Source organism: Triticum dicoccoides, chromosome 3B, assembly GCF_002162155.2.
Source record: "Triticum dicoccoides isolate Atlit2015 ecotype Zavitan chromosome 3B, WEW_v2.0, whole genome shotgun sequence".
Taxonomy (NCBI): Eukaryota; Viridiplantae; Streptophyta; class Magnoliopsida; order Poales; family Poaceae; genus Triticum; species Triticum dicoccoides.
The window spans coordinates 385426277-385433592 of record NC_041385.1 but is presented as its reverse complement, the minus strand read 5'-3'; positions in this window follow the sequence as shown (position 1 = coordinate 385433592).

The following is a 7316-nucleotide window of genomic DNA, read 5'->3' as shown; positions in this document are numbered from 1 at the left end:
GTAAATTTACTCTCCAGTAGAAAGGCCTTGCCAGCCGCTATCTGCCTCACCTCCTGGATCTCCTGGCGAGCGCCTTGGGCCTCAACCCAGGCCTCCTTCATGCTCTCAAGAGCTTTGGCGAGTTTGGAGGCTTGCTCCGAAGTATTCTGCTCCATGGACTCGCAATTAGCTATGGCGTCCTTGAGCTCTTGTTCGACCTCTCCCACCCGCGCCTCATGTCTTCGGTGGGTGGTTTGCTCCACCTCCAACTCCTTCGCCGCTTGGTAAGTGGTTGCCCTGCTCACCTCCGCCTCCTTCTTGGCTTGGGCAAGCGCACTCTTGAGGGACTCGATCTCGGCTACGCGAGCTATGAGTAACATCATATAACTCAGTAAGTTTAAAATAATTAATACACATATCACTTCGGGTATGTACAAGTGCCGCATACCTTGCGTTTCATCAAACCGCTTGTTGACCAGGTCAAGCTCCTCATCGGCTAGTTGAAGTTTCTGATTGAGCTCGGAAACCTCCGCGGCTTGGGTAGTAGCCGCCAGCATGGATGCATGTCCCACACAATTGCATAGTACATTATTAACTTGTTTTGGGATCCTCCATCCGCATTGTTCCAATCTGGACAAGGTCTCAGAGGCTACTGTCTATACATAGGTTCAACCTTGCATAAAAAAGAACTTGTTAGAAAATTACATCGCATACCTCAAAGCCCGTCAGTAGGCTGTTGAAGGCTTCGTTCAATCCGCTTTTTGTAGACCGGACTTTCTCCATAACTGCACCCATCAGGGTGCGGTGCTCCTCCATGATGGAAGCACGTTGCAGCGCTTCCTCCAGAGTATGAGCGGCTTCCAGATTAGCAGAGGCCGCCGATGGAGCTACTGCTCCTCCCCCCTCCGTCGAAGGGGGGTGTTGGTCCGAACCCAGAGCCGCATTGGTCTCCGGGACGGTGTTCGGCGAGGGCCCTAACTATTGAGCCCCCCACCCTTGGTGGTCATGGGGGTCTGAAAGTGTGTTATATTGACTAGAGGGGGAGTGAATAGGCGATTTTTACAAATTCATTATTGAGGAATTTCTAGGTGAAGAAATTCCTAAGCAACGACACACTAGCAGCGGAATAACTACTCAGGTATAAACAGAACAGAGCAATAGCATAGTCATCATGATGAAATGAAAACAACCATAGAGTACAGATAGCATGATAACAGGATAAGCAGGCTGAAGACTATGTGACTGAAGAAATTGGATTGAGGAAATAGAGAAAGTCTTCAGTCAAAGTCTTCAAACAATAATGATCAGGTCCATCAACACATGAATGAGGAAATGGAAGGGTTGAAGAATTAGAACCAGTTGGCTTTGTGAAGACAATGATTTGGTAGACCAGTTCCAACTGATGTGACAGTTGTACGTCTGGTTAGAGCAGCTAAGTATTTAAACTCGAGGACAACAGTCCCGGACACACGGTCCTCATCGTATTCTCCTTGAGCTAAATTCACACAGACCTCGCCCAACACTCATGGTAAGTCTTCAGGTGACTTCCAAATCTTCACAGACTTGGTCACTCAGCGATCCACAATTCCTCTTGGATGCTCAGACCATGACGCCTAACCGTTTGGAGGATACACAGTCCTCAAAGGTAACAAGCATCGGTTCCACACAGGAAAAATCTCTTCAATGATGCTCAATCACTTTGGTTTGTAGGTGTTGGGGTTTGGGTTTTCCTCACTTGATGATTTTCGCTCAAAGTCCTCGGAGGATGGCATGCTCTCAATGACAAATGTTAGTTTCTCATAGAGCAGCCAACCAGCTAGTGGTTGTAGGGGGCCGCTATTTATAGCCAAGGGAGCAGCCCTACATGATAAGACATAAATGCCCTTCAATGATATGACTGTTAGGTGGGTAGATATTTTGGGACAGCTGGCGCGTAGCACAACAATGGTCGGATATTTGAGGTTTGAATTCCTCAGGGCTATCATGTTCCTCACTGTGTAGGAAATCCGCATTGGCAAATTCCTAACTCCTCAGTCAGAACAAATTCCTCAGAGACAAGAAGATCTTTGTCTCTGTCACTGAAGAAATTGTGACTAAACTGATATGAGATTTCCAATGGCTTCACTTGAAAGGATTGGGTAGGTGTAGGATTTTGAGATGAGCATCACATGGAAATCACTTTCCTTAGTATTACCTCGACCCCCTTTAACAGTACGGTGTTTCCTATGACTCAATGAAGAAAAAATGAAACTACGAAAACAAAAGCCTTCATGCTTCATAATCCTCGCATGAATATCTGATAACCCACAAGTATAGGGGATCGCAACAGTTTTCGAGGGTAGAGTATTCAACCCAAATTTATTGATTCGACACAAGGGGAGCCAAAGAATATTCTCAAGTATTAGCAGCTGAGTTGTCAATTAAACCACACCTGGAAACTTAGTATCTGCAGAAAAGTGTTTAGTAGCAAAGTAATATGATAGTGGTGGTAACGGTAACAAAAGTAAAGACAGCAAAAGTAATGTTTTTGGTATTTTGTAGTGATTGTAACAGTTGTTGGGGAACGTAGTAAATTCAAAAAAATTCCTAGCACACGCAAGATCATGGTGATGTATAGCAACAAGAGGGGAGAGTGTTGTCCACGTACCCTCGTAGACCGAAAGCAGAAGCGTTATGACAACGCGGTTGATGTAGTCGTACGTCTTCACGATCCGACCGATCCTAGTACCGAACGTACAACACCTCCGAGTTCAGCACACGTTCAACTCGATGACGATCACCGGAATCCGATCCAGCAGGGTGTCGGGGATGAGTTCCGTCAGCACGACGGCATGGTGACGATGATGATGTTCTACCGACGCAGGGCTTCGCCTAAGCACCGCTATGATATGACCGAGGTGGAATATGGTGGAGGGGGGCACCGCACACGGCTAAGGAACGATCACGAAGATCAACTTGTGTGTCTAGAGGTGCCCCCTCCTCCGTATATAAAGGGAGGGAGGAGGAGGGGCTGGCCAAGGGGGTGGCGTGCCCTAGGAGGGGGAAACCTACTCCAAGTAGGTTTGCCCTCCCTTTCCTAGTCCAAGAAGGAAGGGGAAGGAAGGAGTGGGAGAGGGGAAAGGCAAGGGGGGCGCCGCCCCCCTTCCTTGTCCTATTCGGACTCAAGGGGAGGGCGTGCGCCTCTTGCCCTGGCCGACCCCTCTCTCTCTCCACTAGGGCCCAACAAGGCCCATTAGTTCCCGGGAGGGTTCCGGTAACCCTCCGGCACTCCGGTTTTCTCCGAAATCACCCGGAACACTTCCGTTGTCCGAATATAGTCATCCAATATATCAATCTTTATGTCTCGACCATTTCGAGACTCCTCGTCATGTCCGTGATCACATCCGGGACTCCGAACAACCTTCAGTACGTCAAAACTTATAAACTCATAATAAAACTGTCATCGTAACATTAAGCATGCGGACCCTACGGGTTCGAGAACTATGTAGACATGACCTAGAACTGTTTCCGGTCAATAACCAATAGCGGAACCTGGATGCTCATATTGGCTCCTACATATTATACGAAGATCTTTATCGGTCAAACCGCATAACAACATACATTGTTCCCTTTGTCATCGGTATGTTACTTGCCCGAGATTCGATCGTCGGTATCCAATACCTAGTTCAATCTCGTTACCGGCAAGTCTCTTTACTCGTTACGTAATGCATCATTTCGTAACTAACTCATTAGCTACATTGCTTGCAAGGCTTATAGTGATGTGCATTACCGAGAGGGCCCAGAGATACCTCTCTGACAATCGGAGTGACAAAACCTAATCTCAAAATACGCCAACTCAACATGTACCTTTGGAGACACCTGTAGAGCTCCTTTATAATCACCCAGTTACGTTGTGACTTTTGGTAGCACACAAAGTGTTCCTCCGGTAAACGGGAGTTGCATAATCTCATAGTTGTAGGAACTTTGTATAAGTCATGAAGAAAGCAATAGCAACATACTAAACGATCAAGTGCTAGGCTAACGGAATGGGTCAAGTCAATCACATCATTCTCCTAATGATGTGATCCCGTTAATCAAATGATAACACATGTGCATGGTTAGGAAACATAACTATCTTTGATTAATGAGCTAGTCAAGTAGAGGCATACTAGTGACATTAAGTTTGTCTATGTATTCACACATGTATTATGTTTCCGGTTAATACAATTCTAGCATGAATAGTAAACATTTATCATGATATGAGGAAATAAATAATAACTTTATTATTGCCTCTAGGGCATATTTCCTTCAGTCTCCCACTTGCACTAGAGTCAATAATCTAGATTACATAGTAATGATTCTAACACCCATGGAGTCTTGGTGCTGATCATGCTTTGCTCGTGGAAGAGGCTTAGTCAATGGGTCTGCAACATTCAGATCCGTATGTATCTTGCAAATCTCTATGTCTCCCACCTGGACTTGGTCCCAGATGGAATTGAAGCGTCTCTTGATGTGCTTGGTCCTCTTGTGAAATCTGGATTCCTTTGCCAAGGCAATTGCACCAGTATTGTCATAGAAGATCTTCATTGGTCCCGATGCACTAGGTATGACACCTAGATCGGAAATGAACTCCTTCATCTAGATTCCTTCATTTGCTGCTTCCGAAGCAGCTATGTACTCCGCTTCGCATGTAGATCCCGCCATGATGCTTTGTTTAGAAATGCACCAACTTACAGCTCCATCGTTTAATAAAAACACGTATCCGGTTTGCGATTTAGAATCGTCCGGATCAGTGTCAAAGCTTGCATCAACGTAACCATTTACGACTAGCTCTTTGTAACCTCCATAAACGAGAAACATATCCTTAGTCCTTTTCAGGTATTTCAGGATGTTCTTGACCGCTGTCCAGTGATCCACTCCTGGATTACTTTGGTACCTACCTGCCAAGCTTATTGCCAAGCATACGTCAGGTCTGGTACACAGCATTGCATTCATGATAGAGCCTATGGCTAATGCATAGGGAACATCTTTCATTTTCTCTCTATCTTCTACGGTGGTCGGGCATTGAGTCTGACTCAACTTCACACCTTGTAATACAGGCAAGAACCCTTTCTTTGCCTGATCCATTTTGAACTTTTTCAAAACTTTATCAAGGTATGTGCTTTGTGAAAGTCCAATTAAGCATCTTGATCTATCTCTATAGATCTTGATTCCCAATATGTAAACAGCTTCACCGAGGTCTTTCATTGAAAAACTTTTATTCAAGTATCCCTTTATGCTATCCAAAAATTCTATATCATTTCCAATTAACAATATGTCATCTACATATAATATCATAAATGCTACAGAGCTCCCACTCACTTTCTTGTAAATACAGGCTTCTCCAAAAGTCTGTATAAAACCATATGCTTTGATCACACTATCAAAGCGTTTATTCCAACTCCGAGATGCTTGCACCAGTCCATAGATGGATCGCTGGAGCTTGCACACTTTGTTAGCACCTTTTGGATCGACAAAACCTTCGGGTTGCATCATATACAACTCTTCTTCCAGAAATCCATTCAGGAATGCAGTTTTGACATCAATTTGCCAAATTTCATAATCATAAAATGCGTTAATTGCTAACGTGATTCGGACAGACTTATGCATCGCTACGGGTGAGAAAGTCTCATCATAGTCAACCCCTTGAACTTCTCGAAAACCTTTTGCAACAAGTCGAGCTTTGTAGACAGTTACATTACCATCAGCATCAGTCTTCTTCTTGAAGATCCATTTATTTTCAATGGCTTGCCGATCATCGGGCAAGTCAACCAAAGTCCATACTTTGTTCTCATACATGGATCCTATCTCAGATTTCATGGCTTCAAGCCATTTTGCGGAATCTGGGCTCATCATCGCTTCCTCATAGTTCGTAGGTTCGCCATGGTCAAGTAACATGACTTCCAGAATAGGTTTACCGTACCACTCTGGTGTGGATCTTACTCTGGTAGACCTACGAGGTTCAGTAGAAACTTGATCTAAAGTTTCATGATCAATATCATTAGCTTCCTCACTAATTGGTGTAGTTGTCACAGGAACCGGTTCTTGTGATGAACTACTTTCCAATAAGGGAGCAGGTACAGTTACCTCATCAAGTTCTACTTTCCTCCCACTCACTTCTTTCGAGAGAAACTCCTTCTCTAGAAAGGATCCGAATTTAGCAACGAAAATCTTGCCCTCAGATCTGTGATAGAAGGTGTACCCAATAGTCTCTTTTGGGTATCCTATGAAGACACATTTCTCCGATTTGGGTTCGAGCTTATCTGGTTGAAGTTTCTTCACATAAGAATCACAGCCCCAAACTTTAAGAAATGACAACTTCGGTTTCTTGCCAAACCACAGTTCATAAGGCGTCGTCTCAACGGATTTTGATGGTGCCCTATTTAACGTGAATGCGGCCGTCTCTAAAGCATAACCCCAAAACAGTAGCGGTAAATCAGTAAGAGACATCATAGATCGCACCATATCCAGTAAAGTACGATTACGACATTCGGACACACCATTTCGTTGTGGTGTTCCGAGTGGCGTGAGTTGCGAAACTATTCCGCATTTTTTCAAATGTAAACCAAACTCGTAACTCAAATATTCTCCTCCACGATCAGATCGTAGAAATTTTATTTTCTTGTTACGATGATTTTCCACTTCACTCTGAAATTCTTTGAACTTTTCAAATGTTTCAGACTTGTGTTTCATCAAGTAGATATACCCATATCTGCTCAAATCATCTGTGAAGGTGAGAAAATAACGATACCTGCCGCGAGCCACAATATTCATTGGACCACATACATCAGTATGTATGATTTCCAACAAATCAGTTGCTCGCTCCATATTTCCAGAGAACGGCGTTTTAGTCATCTTGCCCATGAGGCACGGTTCGCAAGTACCAAGTGATTCATAATCAAGTGATTCCAAAAGTCCATCAGTATGGAGTTTCTTCATGCGCTTTACACCGATATGACCTAAACGGCAGTGCCACAAATAAGTTGCACTATCATTATCAACTCTGCATCTTTTGGCTTCAACATTATGAATATGTGTATCACTACTATCGAGATTTAATAAAAATAGACCACTCTTCAAGGGTGCATGACCATAAAAGATATTACTCATATAAATAGAACAACCATTATTCTCTGATTTAAATGAATAACCGTCTCGCATCAAACAAGATCCAGATATAATGTTCATGCTCAACGCTGGCACCAAATAACAATTATTGAGGTCTAAAACTAATCCCAATGGTAGATGTAGAGGTAGCGTGCCGAATGCGATCACATCGACTTTGGAACCATTTCCCACGCACATCGTCACCTCGTCCT